Below are 18,417 nucleotides of genomic sequence, written 5' to 3'. Positions count from 1 at the left end.
AAACTACATTGTTGTTGCTTGTGCTTATGTTGACTCATGCCGTGCACGCGGGAGGTGGTCTGATTGTGTGACGTTACGCAAGTGGTGGAGGTGAGAGTTGTGGCCCATTCTTTCATATGGCCTCGGCTGTGGCATTTCCCATCAGTGACTTGCATTTTAGACCAGCAAGCGAACCACCTGGAGAACCCTCCTGGACTACCAGTGCTGTGTGGACCACACTTTGAGAACCACTGTACTAAGGTATACCAAGGTTAAAGTACACCTAAGTTATGCCTAATACAAGTGTAATTAGAAAGTTTGTGCCAAGGAAAATAACCAAAGTTTTTTTCATATATTTTTTCTTAGTCAATTGTCTTGACTTTTCCTCTTATGGCACTGAGTCATACTGGGCAACAGTTGTAAGGGCACCAGACATCCTCCAGTTTCTTGCCCAAGTTTCTGTAGTTCAAGGATAATCTTTGAAAGTGAGTGCTGGAAAGCAATTTGACTGCAAGGAGCATTTATTAAAATTGAGCCATATCCTTACATCAGGCATCAATTTTTTAGTTCCTTGTTGCCAGCCACAGTCAGATCAGGTGATTCAGCACAGAATGGAATTTGAAACAGAAATTTATATAGCCCCAATTTTAACCTAACACAACCAGCATTCAGGCCAGATACCTGATTGACATAATTTACCCAGAAAGTGGTGAGAATGTGCAACAAGGAGTAGCTGAGGCAAATAGTATGGATGCATTTAAGGGGAAGCTACAGAAACACATGAGGAAGAAAGGAATAGAAGGTTATGCGGATGTAAATAAATGAAATTGGGAGGAAGGAGACTCGTGGAGCATTAACTCCAGCATGGACTAGTTGGCCCGAATGGTCTGTTTCTGTGTTGTACTTTACATTTAATTCTATGATTTTATGTTCAAAGGTGGTAAACTTACACTTAGGAAGAATTAGAGAAAAGAGGAGTGCTAATAGTATTACTTATAAAATAGAGAGGAGGGCAAGAAAGGTTGCATCAAATAGGGACAGAGAGAGATTGGATATTACAGTTAGAACATAGAACATTACAGCGCAGTACAGGCCCTTCGGCCCTCGATGTTGCGCCGACCTGTGAAACCATCTGACCTACACTATTCCATTTTCATCCATATGTCTATCCAATGACCATTTAAATGCCCTTAAAGTTGGCGAGTCTACAACTGTTGCAGGCAGGGCGTTCCACGCCCCTACTACTCTCTGAGTAAAGAAACTACCTCTGACATCTGTCCTATATCTATCACCCCTCAACTTAAAGCTATGTCCCCTCGTGTTTGCCATCACCATCCGAGGAAAAAGACTCTCACTATCCACCCTATCTAACCCTCTGATTATCTTATATGTCTCTATTAAGTCACCTCTCCTCCTCCTTCTCTCTAACGAAAACAACCTCAAGTCCCTCAGCCTTTCCTCGTAAGACCTTCCCTCCATACCAGGCAACATCCTAGTAAATCTCCTCTGCACCCTTTCCAAAGCTTCCACATCCTTCCTATAATGCGGTGACCAGAACTGCACGCAATACTCCAGGTGCGGCCGCACCAGAGTTTTGTACAGCTGCAGCATGACCTCGTGGCTCTGAAACTCGAACCCCCTACTAATAAAAGCTAACAAACCATATGCCTTCTTAAAAGCCCTACTAACCTGGGTGGCAACTTTCAGGGATTTATGTACCTGGACACCAAGATCTCTCTGCTCATCTACACTACCAAGAATCTTCCCATTAGCCCAGTACTCTGCATTCCTGTTACTCCTTCCAAAGTGAATCACCTCACACTTTACCGCATTAAACTCCATTTGCCATCTCTCAGCCCAGCTCTGCAGCCTATCTATGTCCCTCTGTAACCTACAACATCCTTCGGCACTATCCACAACTCCACCGACCTTCGTGTCATCCGCAAATTTACTAACCCACCCTTCTACACCCTCATCCAGGTCATTTATAAAAATGACAAACAGCAGTGGCCCCAAAACAGATCCTTGCAGTACACCACTAGTAACTAAACTCCAGGATGAACATTTGCCATCAACCACCACCCTCTGTCTTCTTTCAGCTAGCCAATTTCTGATCCAAAGCACTAAATCACCTTCAATCCCATACTTCTGTATTTTCTGCAATAGCCTACCGTGGGGAACTTTATCAAACGCCTTACTGAAATCCATATACACCACATCCATGCTTTACCCTCATCCACTTGTTTGGTCACCTTCTCAAAAAACTCAATAAGGTTTGTGAGGCACGACCTACCCTTCACAAAACCGTGCTGACTATCTCTAATGAACTTATTCTTTTCAAGATGATTATAAATCCTATCTCTTATAACCTTATCCAACATTTTACACACATCCGAAGTAAGGCTCACAGGTCTATAATTACCAGGGCTGTCTCTACTCCCCTTCTTGAACAAGGGGACAACATTTGCTATCCTCCAGTCTTCTGGCACTATTCCTGTCGACAATGACGACATAAAGATCAAGGTCAAAGGCTCTGCAATCTCCTCCCTGGCTTCCCAGAGAATCCTAGGATAAATCCCATCTGGCCCAGGGGACTTATCGACTTTCACACTTTGCGAAATTGCTAACACCTCCTCCTTGTGAACCTCAATCCCATCTAGCCTAGTAGTCTGTATCTCAGTATTCTCCTCGACAACATTTTCTTTCTCTACTGTAGATACTGACAAAGAACAAAGAAAATTACAGCACAGGAACAGGCCCTTCGGCCCTCCAAGCCTACGCCGATCCAAATCCTCTATCTAAACCTGTCGCCTATTTTCTAAGGGTCTGTATCTCTTTACTTCCTGCCCATTCATGTATCTGTCTAGATACATCTTAAAAGACGCTATCGTGTCCGCGTCTACCACCTCCGCTGGCAAAGCGTTCCATGCACCCACCACCCTCTGCGTAAAGAAATTTCCACGCATATCCCCCCTAAACTTTTCCCCTTTCACTTTGAACTCGTGTCCCCTTGTAATTGAATCCCCCACTCTGGGAAAAAGCTTCTTGCTATCCACTCTGTCTATACCTCTCATGATTTTGTACACATCAATCAGGTCCCCCCTCAACCTCCGTCTTTCTAATGAAAATAATCCTAATCTACTCAACCTCTCTTCATAGCTAGCACCCTCCATACCAGGCAACATCCTGGTGAATCTCCTCTGCACCCTCTCCAAAGCATCCACATCCTTTTGGTAATGTGGCGACCAGAACTGCACGCAGTATTCCAAATGTGGCCGAACCAAAGTCCTATACAACTGTAACATGACCTGCCAACTATTGTACTCAATACCCCGTCCGATGAAGGAAAGCATGCCGTATGCCTTCTTGACCACTCTATTGACCTGCGTGCCACCTTCAGGGAACAATGGACCTGAACACCCAAATCTCTCTGTACATCAATTTTCCCCAGGACTTTTCCATTTACTGTATAGTTCACTCTTGAATTGGATCTTCCAAAATGCATCACCTCACATTTGCCCTGATTGAACTCCATCTGCCATTTCTCTGCCCAACTCTCCAGTCTATCTATATTCTGCTGTATTCTCTGACAGTCCCCTTCAGTATCTGCTACTCCACCAATCTTAGTGTCGTCTGCAAACTTGCTAATCAGACCACCTATACTTTCCTCCAAATCATTTATGTATATCACAAATAACAGTGGTCCCAGCACGGATCCCTGTGGAACACCACTGGTCACACGTCTCCATTTTGAGAAACTCCCTTCCACTGCTACCCTCTGTCTCCTGTTGCCCAGCCAGTTCTTTATCCAACTAGCTAGTACACCTTGGACCCCATGCGCCTTCACTTTCTCCATCAGCCTACCATGGGGAACCTTATCAAACGCCTTACTGAAGTCCATGTATATGACATCTACAGCCCTTCCCTCATCAATCAACTTTGTCACTTCCTCAAAGAATTCTATTAAGTTGGTAAGACATGACCTTCCCTGCACAAAACCATGTTGCCTATCACTGATAAGCCCATTTTCTTCCAGATGGGAATAGATCCTATCCCTCAGTATCTTCTCCAGCAGCTTCCCTACCACTGACGTCAGGCTCACCGGTCTATAATTACCTGGATTGTCCCTGCTACCCTTCTTAAACAAGGGGACAACATTAGCAATTCTCCAGTCCTCCGGGACCTCACCCGTGTTTAAGGATGTTGCAAAGATATCTGTTAAGGCCCCAACTATTTCCTCTCTCGCTTCCCACAGTAACCTGGGATAGATTCCATCCGGACCTGGGGACTTGTCCACCTTAATGCCTTTGAGAATACCCAACACTTCCTCCCTCCTTATGCTGACTTGACCTAGAGTAATCAAACATCTGTCCCTAACCTCAACATCCGTCATGTCCCTCTTCTCGGTGAATACCGATGCAATACTGACGGAAAATATTCATTTAACGCTTCCCCTATCTCCTCTGATTCCACACACAACTTCCCACTACTATCCTTGATTGGCCCTCATCTAACTCTAGTCATTCTTTTATTCCTGATATACCTAGAGAAAGCCTTAGGGTTTTCCTTGATCCTATCCGCCAATGACGTCTCGTGTCCTCTCCTCGCTCTTCTTAGCTCTCCCTTTAGATCTTTCCTGGCTAGCTTGTAACTCTCAAGCGCCCGAACTGAGCCTTCACGTCTCATCCTAACATAAGCCTTCTTCTTCCTCTTGACAAGCGCTTCAACTTCTTTAGTAAACCATGGCTCCCTCGCTCGACAACTTCCTCCCTGCCTGACAGGTACATACTTATCAAGGACACGCAGTAGCTGCTCCCTGAATAAGCTCCACATTTCGATTGTGCCCATCCCCTGCAGTTTCCTTCCCCATCCTACGCATCCTAAATCTTGCCTAATCGCATCATAATTTCCTTTCTCCCAGCTATAATTCTTGCCCTGCGGTATATACCTGTCCCTGCCCATCGCTAAGGTAAACCTAACCGAATTGTGATCACTATCACCAAAGTGCTCACCTACATCTAAATCTAATACCTGGCCGGGTTCATTACCCAGTACCAAATCCAATGTGGCATCGCCCCTGGTTGGCCTGTCTACATACTGTGTCAGAAAACCCTCCTGCACACACTGGACAAAAACTGACCCATCTAAAGTACTTGAACTATAGTATTTCCAGTCAATATTTGGAAAGTTAAAGTCCCCCATAACAACTACCCTGTTACTCTCGCTCCTGTCGAGAATCATCTTCGCTATCCTTTCCTCTGCATCTCTGGAACTATTTGGATGTCTATAGAAAACTCCCAACAGGGTGACCTCTCCTCTCCTGTTTCTAACCTCGGCCCATACTACCTCAGTAGACGAGTCCTCAAACGTCCTTTCTGCCGCTGTAATCCTCTCCTTGATTAACAATGCCACACCCTCCCCTCTTTTACCATCTTCTCTGTTCTTACTGAAACATCTAAATCCCGGAACCTGCAACACCCATTCCTGTCCCTGCTCTGCCCATGTCTCCGAAAGGGCCACAACATCGAGATCCCAGATACCAACCCATGCTGCAAGCTCACCCACCTTATTCCGGATGCTCCTGGCGTTGAAGTAGACACACTTCAAACCAGGTTCTTGCTTGCCAGTGCCCTCTTGCGTCCTTGTAACCTTATCCTTGACCTCACTACTCTCAACATCCTGCACACTGGAACTACAATTTAGGTTCCCATCCCCCTGCTGAATTAGTTTAAACCCCCCCCGAAGAGCACTAGCAAATCTCCCTCCCAGGATATTGGTACCCCTCTGGTTCAGGTGAAGACCATCCTGTTTGTAGAGGTCCCACCTACCCCAGAAAGAGCCCCAATTATCCAGGAAACCAAAACCCTCCCTCCTACACCATCCCTGCAGCCACGTGTTCAACTCCTCTCTCTCCCTATTCCTCGCTTCGCTAGCACGTGGCACGGGCAACAACCCAGAGATAACAACTCTGTTTGTTCTCGCTCTAAGCTCCCACCCTAGCTCCCTGAATTTCTGCCTTAAATCCCCATCTCTCTTCCTACCTATGTCGTTGGTGCCTATGTGGACCACGACTCGGGGCTGCTCCCCCTCCCCCTTAAGGATCCCAAAAACACGATCCGAGACATCACGAACCCTGGCACCTGGGAGGCAACACACCAACCGTGAGTCTCTCTCGTTCCCACAGAACCTCCTATCTGTTCCCCTAACTATGGAGTCCCCAATGACTAATGCTCTGCTCCTCTTCCCCCTTCCCTTCTGAGCAACAGGGACAGACTCTGTGCCAGAGACCTGTACCCCATTGCTTACCCCTGGTCAGTCGTCCCCCCCAACAGTATCCAAAACGGTATACCTGTTGTTGAGGGAAATGGCCACAGGGATCCCTGCACTGCCTGCTGGTTCCCTCTCCTTCCCCTGACGGTAACCCATCTACCTACTTCTTTTACCTGAGGTGTGACTACCTCCCTTTAACTCCTCTCAATAACCCTCTCCGCCTCCCGAATGATCCGAAGTTCATCCAGCTCCAGCTCCAGTTCCCTAACGCGGTTCTCGAGGAGCTGGAGTTGGGTGCACTTCCCGCAGATGTGGTCCCTGCCGTTCACAATGGGATCAGCCAGCTCCCACATCATACAGCTGCAGCACATCACCTGCCCAGCCATCTCTACTTAGTTAATTACTTTATTAATTTATATAAATTTATGAGCTAAATACTTTGATTCTTCTCTGCTGTGGTCTTTTTCAAATAACCAATTAATAGATAAGTCAAAAAAGTAAAAGAAGAAAGTAAATTTTTACCAATCACACGATACAGAAGAAATAAAATAAAAAGCTTACCTTATCAACACACCATAGTCCTTTTTTTTTTGGTTAGAGGAGGAGGGTGGGTGGGAGACACTACACGTGTAGTGTCTCGGGTTCAGCCACTGCCCAAATATATAGGTTTTGACTAACCCAGCAGTCCCCTGGTCCTCCGAAACAAAAGGGAATTAACTTTAACTTTAAATTGAAACTGTCCTCCCAGCTGATAGTTCGCTCCGCACTCTCCGCTTTTGAAAAAGCTGCTGCAACCAAAAGAAAGTTATTTTAAACTGCCCAAATATATCGGTTTTGACTTACCCAGCAGTCCCCTGGTCCTCCGAAACAAAAGGGAATTAACTTTAACTTTAAACTGAAGTTAAGAGGAAACAATCTCCTTTCAAATGACAAACCTTTTCTTGTGTCCTATCTGAAAATGTATAAGTGATATTAGAACTCCCCTCTTCAGCTATGGTTATAGAATTCATTTCTTGGAAAGACATGGGAGGATTAAATGGAATAAGGCTCGAAAACAGGCACACTAATCACGGTACAAAATTAACTCATGCTGGTTCATTGCATTGCGGGCAGCACATTAAATTCATGCTGCCTGCTGTTTTCCATGACTACCGTGCTACCCGTGCTGTTCATTGGCTGCATGCATCAGCAGGAGAACCCTATATCATGAGTGGACAGTGCTGCTTAAAGGTAGCCAGCACTTCTTAAAAGGGAGGTGCTTTGTGGCTGCTGGAAGTGGAGTCAGGAAGTTAACTGAAGATTTTTGTCAAGATGGTTTCCCAAAAGCTGTGAAAGAGCAGGAACCAAGGTTTCCTAATAATGCACTGGAGCCCTTGGTGCAAGACAGAGAGAAGGAGACACATTCTGTTTCTTCAGAGGGCAGGAGGGCCTCCAGATATATGCTTTGGAGGAAGTGTGAAGAAGTAACACTGGAAGAATGCAGGTCAATGCCAGGAGTATAGCTGCAAAAACATAGATGCAGTACAGGAAGAAGTTTAATGATTTAATATGAGTTCTCAAGGTGAGTGAATTCAATCTTCAAATGACATGCCCTACCAACTGCACCACTAGCCTCATGCACAGTTCAATTCACTACACCTCCATCACTCACCTACCAACAATCTTTATCAATCAGTATGCAACCTTAAAATTCATATGCTGTACCCCACCCTCACGATGTTAGTACTGTTGTAAGCCTCACATCCACAATTCGTAGCTCACACACACTCACAGTTATTCAACTGTGACAGTCACATCATCCAAACATATTGCAGGACACTCACTAACACACTTCCATCTTTCTTTCAGAAGGTGGCACATGACAACAGGCAGCAACAAAGAGCTGGAGGAGAACAGCGCACCTGCACATTTTAACCCTCGTGGAGGAAACTGCTAGCCAGGGAGGGGCATTACTGGAGGGATCGATGATGAGGGTACCTACATACTTTATACTCCTTCTCACTTCCCATTTCTCCCTCATCCTTCTTCACCTTCTGACTTACAAGCTGTGGATGGTGTAAGCACACACTTCTTATTTATTCCTCTCCCCTCACCACAACCTAATCCCAGTTTCCCTTTCATTTCACATACCCAATAGGAACCTTCCTAGTCAGAAGAGGAAGATGATGAAATACCTTGAAGAGATGACATGCATAGACTCCTCCATTCTCTGCCCAAGGGTCTGCACTGCCTCGGGGAACATTGACAGATGACCACACATTTCCATTTGCTTCTCCACAAGCACCTGCTTTGTATATGGCCTCCAAGGTTCAGCATTTCTAGCCAGGTGAGCATGGCTGGAGCTGTCCTCTGTCCTTCGATGGGAACTGTCCATAGCTGCCACTGCCTCCATTACCTGCTTCTGCTTACATGTGACATGATGCTCATCTTGGGCTCCCCATTCTACGTGTGCCTAAGTCCCCACTGAGGTGCATGTATCCATGCTGGTGTAATTGTAAGCATTTCCTGAACAATTACAATTACACCAACTGCCAGAAGAAATAATCCAACAAATAACTTGTAAGGTTGGAGGTCCTTCATTTTGTTTAATGTCGGTTTCAGCTGTACAAGGGGAAGGGTGGAGTGTGGAAGTCAAAATGGCAGCAGTGCCTTCAAAATCAACATTGTACACTCTTGCTGGCAGTTGTTAAGTGAACACGTGCATTTACCAGGGTGGCGTCCACATACTTTCTATTAGAAATGTGCACATGCATCCGGACCCCATTTTCAAGTCTAATATGACCTCGTAGCACCTAAAAAATGGCTGCTACATGACCCAATTTAACGCCCGTGACCTTTATAGAAAGTTAGGAGAATGTTTTCTGTTTGAAAGGAAAAGGCAAGATTTGCTAACACAGATGAGGTGGAAGTTCCATTTAGTGTTACAAAAGAGAGTGAGACAAACATGCTCATGATAAAGATAGACTAAAGGTTAAAGTATTTTTGATTATATTTGGGAGAAGTACAAAGGAACTGTTTTTAAGAAATTGAAAGAAACATGATCCCCATTGTTTCATTCAAAGGGCATGGAGGAGATCAAGTTTCAGTTATTCAATCACAGCACTGTGAGGGGCATGGGAGTTATGTGCATTGACAGCATGTGATCTTAAAGAAGTTACTCGTGTTGTATGGAATTATCTCTTGGAGAATGGGTAGGATTAGATCGTGAGATGAAGAGGATATTGACAGGAAAAAAGAACAGTGAGAGGAGTTGACAAAACACTGGGAAACCTCTGAGCTAAAGGAAAAGGAGTCAGAGGATGAACCATCAATAGATAGAACAATTCAAGAGGAAACTAAATATGTAACATAGCTTTGTTAATCCAAAAATAGCCAGGAAGAGGAAGGTTTCCTTTTTGCACCAAGCGTAGTGAAATTATGAGCCTGTTTTTTATAAATGCATCAACAATTTTACTACAATAGCGTACAAGAAAATCTTCCCTCTGGAGATACTTTTGAAACTGCAACAATCATGAAAAGTTAAAAGTTTATGATGCATATATTTTCCATTTTCAAATATAAATGTCGCAACAGATTTAAAATGATTTGTATTTCTTCGCTGCATATTTATTTCTTAACAGCCAATTCAGCTAGTTTCTTCTCATGTTTGTGCCTCAGGAAGATTGAAATATGGACAGATAAAAGTAGAAATATCTACAAGATTATTGATCTTCAGTAACCTTTATAATGGACCACTACTCTTTTTAACTTAATACTTCAGGTTTTATTGCGTCATAAAATCTTGGGCGACTAAAGTATCTTGTAATTTTTGGCATTTTGCAGCTCATTTGATCTGGTCTTGTCTTCTGATTTTCAACCCCAACCTAGCTGATAATTGCCTTAAGCCCTATCCTGCCCTCTGTTTAGAGGAAATGTCACCAGCAACAGAAGGAAAGGTAGGAACAGCCATGGAGCAAAGAGTAGATTTTGAAGTTGGCATCAAGCAGGTGGAAAGTGGCTTTGTAGCAGAGGTACAATAGTTGAGAAATGAAAAGGGAATTTTGGAGGTGTGAAGAAGAAGAGGATCTTGCAGCCACAGAGAAATCACCAAATCACAAAGAATGAAGGGGCATTACAAAACTAGAAGATCTTCTGAGGCATTGTGCAAGCAAACAGGCTAATCACAATGACATGAAGAAGGTGGGAAAGGAGATCTTAATTACACAAAGCATAAGGGAATCTCAGACACATGGAGCAGGTGGTGGGATTTTAGGCTTGGAGAGATTCCTGAATGATGCAACAGGTAGCAACATGCAGGTTGGATGCTTTTTTGCATTATGCATTTAACCATGGAATTCAGCCCATCAATACCATTAGCACTTCCACAATATTATATAATTAAAAATCAAATATAACTTCTTCAATCACGGCAAATCAATGGTCCTGACCAGACATTATGCTAAATCGAATAAAATATCTTTTCCTCTGACTTACCCTGAGTAATGCCACAGAATATCTCTGTTACCTCCTCCGGGACTACAACTTTCCAGGATCTCTGTATTCCTCCTCTAATTCTGGTCTCATGAGCATCCCCAATGTCCTTTGCTCTACCATTGGCAGCCATGCCTTTAGCTGCCTAAGCTCTACGCTCTTGAACTCCCTTCCTAAAGCACTCACCTGTCTAATTCTCTCTCCTTGCTTCAGTCATTCCTTAAAATCTATCACTTTCACCAAGCTTTTGGTCACCTCTCCAATTATCTCTTTATTTGGCTCTGTTTCAAATTTTGTATGAAGGCTGTCCTGTGAAGTGCCTTGGATATTTTATTACATTAAAAGAACTATATAAATACAAGTTGTTGTTATTAAAATCTACTAAATTGTATTATATGTAGAGACCCTGAATTCCTGGCAGCTTCTGCTAATCTCCTGCTATAAGTTTGGCTGGGGATTGACAGGGCCCTGGAGAAACAATGCAAACGACCATTTTCAGCATTTTACGTCCTTTCTCTGGGGATTCCACCAATCTCCCACCAGAGAAATGCCATGAAAATTCCAGCCAATTACATATAGCACACAGATATTATACTGTAGATGTCGCAGTCCAGATGTCATATTTCATTACAGACATGAAAAGCCTCAATATGCTGTTAGTTTCAGATATAGCCCAAAATCTAAAAAGCACACTCCAATCACCGAAGTCTCCTCACCAAACAACAAATAAAGCCCAATTGACTTGAGCTGTGTGCATTTAATAACAATTAGACTGTGTGGTCTGAGAGGGGCACAGCTTTTTCTTAGCAGCATGATAACTTATGCATTATTCTTCAGCAAGCATCTGCAAGACATCCATTAGTATGTATATGAAAATGTTGCATTTATTCCATCATATTTGGATGACAGATGCAGATTTGTATTTCTCAATTGTGCTTGATTGACTCAAATTTCATATTCATAAAACTGGAACAAGTTAAAAAGGTATGTAGCAACATGCTGTTGTCCGCAGTAAATTATTTGGGGTCAGCTTCAGTAAAATATTGTCATTTGGCCCTTACATATGGGAACTCTCCATTGCTTTTTGGGGGTCGGCGACAGGAGGGAATAGGTGTGAGAAAATGGCCACTGCTGCAGGTGTCTTAATTCCTGCAACACCTTATGGGGTGGCAGCCTTGTATTAATGAAATTATTTGCAGTCATCAACAAATTATGAAATTTTGCTGATGTATAACTGGCAATACTAATCCTTCTCTGGGCCGTTAAATTATTTGTGCTGTAGTTCAATGCAGGGCGCTTGTTGAATACTGATTTTCAAAACATTCAGCATTTCTGGGGTTAATGATGGAAAATCTGACATATGATATCACTTTATCAGTATTTCCTTGTTAGAATATACCAGGCCATATTTGGACAGGTGCTTTCAATGGATGTGATGCCAGATGATTCCTACGGGCAGGGATCCAATAGCAAATATTCCATCACTGCCCATGTCAATACTGCTAGAAAACCGCTGGTACAGAAAAGGAAAATCCTGCCTCCTATTTGTAAGATCTGCCCCTCCAGCACTGCTATGTATTGGTGCTAGTGAAAATGCACAGAGGAGCCATTTATTGGAAAAAAGAAAAACAGGAAGAATTGCATTTATATAGCACCTTTTATGACCACAAGACATCCCAAAGCACTTTAAAGTAAATGAAGTACTTTTGAAGTGTAGTAACTGTTGTAGTGTAGAAAATACAACAGCCAATTTGCACACAGCAAGCTCCCTGGGTTGGCATCTTTCCATCTATGAATGATGATGGACACACAGCAAGCAATCCATTTAGGCGGGGTGTCTTCTCTTGATGCACCTTGGCTGATGGTTGTGAAGGCCAATCCTTGAGATGCAGGTTCTGCCACAAGTGCTGCACATGAAGCTGCCAAGTGACGCTGTGAGTTGTTGTTTTTGACGTTGGCGCCTGTTGCCAAGCTGCTGTAGCAACTGGTCATCGTGGTAGTGCACACCAGTCCACAGGATGTGTTGCCGTTTCCCTCTTTCACCAGCTGGTGACTCCTAAGTGCGATTGTCGACATTTAAGGCCTGCATGTCATGCTTGCAAGCATCCTTGAAGTGGGGCTTTGGGCGTCCTTCTAGTTGTCAGGCCCCAGCTACCTCACCATACAGAAGGTCCTTGGGTTTACAGTGGAGATGGTGGTGTAGTGGTAATGTCAATGAGCTAATAATCCAGAGGTCCAGGCTAATGTCCTGAGGACACAGGTTCAAATCCTACCATGGCAGCTGGTAGAATTTAGGAACATAGAGACAGGAATAGGCCATTCAGCCGATCAAGCCTTCTCCACCATTCAATATGATCATGGCTGATCATCCACTTCAATGCCTTTTTCCCACATTATCCCTATAATCCTTTATGTCATTAGTATTTAGAAATCTGTCAATCTCTACTTTAAATATACTCAATGACTGAGCTTCCTCTGGGGTAGAGAATGCCAAAGGTCCACAACCCTCTGAGTAAAGAATGTTTTCCTCATCTCTATCCGAAGTGGCTTCCCCCTTATTTTGAAAATGTGCCCCCTGATTCTAGAAACCCCAATCAGAGGAAACAGCTTATCTGCATCTACCCTGTCTATCCCTTTAAGTGTTTTGTAGGTTTCAATGAGATCACCTCTCATTCTTTGAAACTCTAGAGAATACAGGCCCAGTTTCCCCAATCTCTCTTCATAGGATAGTCCTGCCATCCTGGGAACAAGTCTGGTGAACCTTCATCGCACTCCCTCTATGGCAATAATATCCTTCCTAAGGTAAGGGAAACAAAACTGCACACAGTATTCCAGGTGCAGTCTATCCAAGGTTCTCTACAATTGAAGCAAGAATTCACTACTCCTGTACTCAATCCTCTTGCGATAAAGGCTAACATACCATTAGCCTTCTTAATTGCTTGCTGCACCTGCATGTTAGCTTTCAGTGACTTGTTGACAAGGACACCCACTTCTACATCTACACTTTCTAATCTCTTACCATTTAAGAAATAATCAGCACAATTAATTAATTTAAAAATTGCAATCAAGAGCTAGTCTGAGTAATGGTGCCATGAAACTATCATTGATTGCCATCTGATTCACTAATGTCCTTTAGGGAAGGAAATCTGCCCTCCTACCTGATCTGGCTTACATGTGACTCCAGACCTACAGCAGTGTGGTTGACTCTTAACTATCCTCTAAAATGGCCTAACAAGCTATTCAGTTTTCAAGGGCAATTAGGTATGGGCAACAAATGCTGGCCTTGCCAGTGACGCTCACACCCCATGAAAGAATTTTTAAAAGTGTGACCGTCTCCATCCTGCGGACGTGTTCAATCCACCAAAGCTGCCCCTATTTGATTAGTGCCAGCACACTTGGGAGCTCTGCCTTTGAGAAAACTGCCATATTTGTGACTTTGTCCTGCCAGGATGTGCCCATAATGTACCACAGACAGCGAAGATGGAAATGATTGAATTTCTTTTCCTGGTAGCTGTAAGTCATCCATGTTTCGCAGTCATACAGCAAGCTGCTGAGAACACAGGCCTTGTAAATCATCAGCTTGGTTCTAGGGCTCAGCTTGGTGTTATCCCATGCACATTTTGCAAGTTGGCCAAAATTGGTAGCTGCTTTCCCTATGTGTGTATCAAGTTCTGTCTTAAGGAACAGATTGTCTGTCACCGTGGACCCAAGGTAGCAGAATTTGCTAACCACTTCCAGTGGAGTGTTACTTTGTGTGATCCAGGGTGGAGATGTAACACCTTGTCCAATGACCATGGTTTTCTTGATGCTTATTGTCAAGGAGAACAAGTTACAGGCATGGGAGGGACAGTCCATGAGTATTTGTAGTTGAGTTTCTGTGTGTGTGATGAACACAGCATCATCAGTGGAGAGGAGTTCTCTGATCAGGACATGATGTGTTATTGTCTTTGCTTTCAGCTTGATAGATTGTAGAGTTTGCCGTCTGACCTAGTGTGCAATTAGACTATTTCCATATCTGCAGGGAAGGTGAAGGTCAGGAGCATGGAAAGAAGATGCCAAACAGAGTTGGGTTAGGACAAAATCCTGTTTCACTCCATTCTTCACTCTGAAGCTGTTTGAAGTGGAGCCATCAAACTGTACAGTGCACTGCATGTTGTCATGGAAGAAGCAGATTGAGACTGAGGAGCTTCAGTGGACAGCCAATTTTTCCCAAAAACTTGTAGAGCTGATGGTGTTGAATGTCTTAGTGAGATCTACAAATGTAAGCTAAAGCGTAAAGGTAAAGCAAGCTACCTCAAACAGCAATATGATGCTCAGTAGATGATCTATTTTTGTAATGTTGATTGAGGGACAAATATTGGCCAGGACACTAGGGATAACCCCCCTTCTTTTCTGTGAAATAGTTCCATGGAATCTTTTATGTCCAAATGTGTAGGCAAATATGACCTCGGATTAACCTCTCAATTGAAAGACTGTACCTCCAACAGTGGAGCACTCCCTCAGCACTGCAGTGGAGTGTCAGTCTTGATTTTTGTGCTCAAGTCCTGCAGTGGGACTTGAACCCCAACCTTCTAACTCAGAGGTGAGAGTTCTTCCAAATGAGCCTTGGCTGATGCTATTAGACAGCATCAGAAGCAATTAAGATAATCTGAATTTGTTTTTACTTGCATAGCACATCGAAAACAAAACATGAACGTGTTAACCTTTCTCTGAGGTAACCTTGACAGCACAAACTGTGTACGCAATGTATAAGCTTCAAGTATAGTTAGCAAGTGCAGTATTATAGTTGAACACAAATCCAGTTTAAGAGAAAACTGGAAGGGATTTTGTGGGAACAGTCCAGAGCCCCACAATATGTCAATGCCACTCCATACCCTAGAATGCCATATAGTTCCCCTTTGGCTGCTTCATCCAAGTGCTGAAATTATTGTATTTATCCTACTCAAACCTGACATCACAAACTGGCTGATCATTACCAAGTCTCCTCTGGTACCTGATAGCCTGTGGCAAAAGGCATTCATCAGTTTTACGCCTATTGGTGGCACAGGGCTCCATGGCTGTGGGTCAGGTTCCAGGAAATGGCAGAATTCATCGATAGCTTCCTTGCTGAGACATAGACCTCGATTTCAATAGGATTAAAATCGGGTGAATTCTACAATGGGTGGATGATTCGTTTTGCAGGTTTATTTATTTATTTAGAGATACAGCACTGAATCAGGCCCTTTGGCCCAACGAGTCTGTGCCGACCAACAACACCCATTTATACTAATCCTACATTAACCCCATATTCCCTACCACCTACCTACTCTAGGGACAATTTACAATGGCCAATTTACCTATCAACCTGCAAGTCTTTGGCTGTGGGAGGAAACCGGAGCACCCTGCGGAAACCCACGCGATCACAGGGAGAACTTACAAACTCCGCACAGGCAGTACCCAGAACTGAATCCGGGTCGCTGGAGCTGTCAGGCTGCGGTGATGAAAGTAAAAAAGTAAAAATTACCCTCATGCTGTACGTCAGTGAGGTTTCAGTAACTCTGTATACTGCAGTAGACTTGCTACCTGAGATAGTAATTGAATCATTGTGGTCATTCTCCTATGGACATGAAACTCTCTGGCTCGAAACTACTGCATCTTCCTCTGGTATGTCCAGCAAAGTGAGACTTGTGTTGCATCCATGGTCACACTCATACTGAAACAGTTGAGATATTCCTGATGTGTTGGCTTAGTTAATAGCATTCTTGCATTTGACTCAGAACGTTTTGGGTTAAAAAAAACTACCACAGACTTGTATACATGGAGAAAGTAGGCAGTGAAGTTTTGAGACACTATTGCATTATCAGAGTTGCTGCCCTTCAGGTGAGACACTAAACCAGGGTTGTCCAACATACAACCCGCAGGCCAGGATTCGGCATGCCAATGGCTTCCATCGGCCTGTAGATGTAAACTGTTCCCAGGGCCATTCCTCATCCTCACCGTGACTGGAGATGAGAAATTTCCTGTTGTCTTCTTCTTACAGAGCGGCCTTTTTAAAAACATTGCGCTGTCAGTTTCATCAGGTGGCAGGCACTTACATCGGGGATAGCTGTTGCACAACAGACTCGGGGTTTTCCAGTGGGTTCTAAATTTTTTTAAAAGCCCGCCTGGAAAACTCCGTGTCTCTTGGAAAGTGGCTGTTCCCAATGTCAGCAGCTGTCAGCTTGAAACTGACAGCGCGCTGTTTTTAAAAAGAACTGACCAACCATCTGCTGAGGGTCCACTCTGTGCAGCTGTGTGAGGGGTGGGGGAGAGAGAGTGGGAGGGAACAGAGGGAGGGAGGTGGGGCAGGGAGAGAGAAAGAGAGGAGGGGCAAGAGAGAGAGGAGGCAGAGACAGAGAGGAGAGACAGAGGACTGAGAGTGGGGAACACTGAGTGGGGAATGGGGAACACTGGAGATACAGGGGTGGGGGGGAGAGAGATACAGAGAGAGGGTGGGTGGAGAGGGACAGAGAGAGGGGGAAGAAGGAGACAGAGAGAGGGGAAAGAAAGAAACAGACAGACAGGGAGAGAGAGAGACAGAGAGGGGAGGGGGGGAGAGAGAGTCAAAGAGTCATTTACTTATGACACAGAAGGAGACCATTCTGTCCATTGAGCCCATGCCAGCTCTTCACAGAGCTATGCAATCAGTCCCACTCCCTGGCTCAATCCCCGTAGCCCTGCAAGTCTATTTCTCTCAGGTGGCCATCCAACTTTCTCTTGATGTCATTGATCATCTCCACTTCCACCACCCTTGTGGGCAGCGAGTTCCAGGTCATTACCACCCACTGCATAAAAAAGTGCTTCCACATATTGCTCCTGCATCTATTGCACAAAACTTTCAATCTGTGTCTCCTAGTCCTAGAGGGAAGGGAGGGGGAGAGAGAGAATGAGACACACACAGAGCGTGGGGAAAGGGAGGGAGAGAGATCAAGGTTTCTCCTGAAAGATGGACATTTATCCAGAATACTCTGCATCGCAACATCAAGTGTGCAGGCAGAAATTGACTATATATGCAAGCAAAAACAATGCCAGGTATGTCACTAAATCAGCTTTCAATATAGTGACAAGACAGTAAGTCAATAAATTAGTCTTATTTAAATCTCCTTCACAAAAATGCACACTTGTCGTTGTTTTTATTTGTAAGATAACTTTTTAATGCCTTTTACCTTTTGAAATTTGCTCACCAGCCCCCTGGGCCGAGCAAAAATCATAATGCGGCTCTCCGCCCGTAAAGGTTGGACAACCCTGCTCTAAACCAATGTCCTATCTGCTTGCTAAAACTTCCCATTATATTATTTGAAGAGCATAAGAAACATAAGAAATAGGAGAAAGAGTTGGCCATACAGCTCCTGGAGCCTTCTGTACCATTTAATAACATCATGGCTGATCCTTGACCTCATCCCGCCTGATCCTAATAACCCTTGATTCCCTTCGAGTCCAAAAATATATTGATCTCAGTCTTTAATAAACTCAACAATGAAGCATCCACAGAGAAAGAGAATTCCAAAGATTCACAACCCTCTGAGTGAAGAAATTTCACCTTATCTCAGTTCAAAATATCTGAGTCTTTATCCTGAACCTATGCCCTCTTGCTCTAGATTCTCCAGACAGGAGAAACAGTCACTCAGCATCTACCCTATCAAGCCCTCTCAGAATTGTATATGTTTCAATGAGATCATT

The 18,417-nt window shown here is 44.0% G+C and overlaps 1 protein-coding gene across 1 annotated transcript in view; it reads left to right on the top strand.

The window, feature by feature from the left end:
• LOC137380882 (GTP-binding protein Rit2-like) overlaps positions 1–18,417 on the top strand; it is a 392,887-nt gene that overhangs the window by 294,067 nt on the left and 80,403 nt on the right. The gene's annotated exons all lie outside the window — the stretch shown is intronic.

The sequence above is a fragment of the Heterodontus francisci genome, chromosome 1, assembly GCF_036365525.1.
Source record: "Heterodontus francisci isolate sHetFra1 chromosome 1, sHetFra1.hap1, whole genome shotgun sequence".
Classification (NCBI taxonomy): Eukaryota; Metazoa; Chordata; class Chondrichthyes; order Heterodontiformes; family Heterodontidae; genus Heterodontus; species Heterodontus francisci.
Note: the sequence above shows the minus strand (reverse complement) of the source record. Positions and strands in the feature narration are given on the sequence as shown.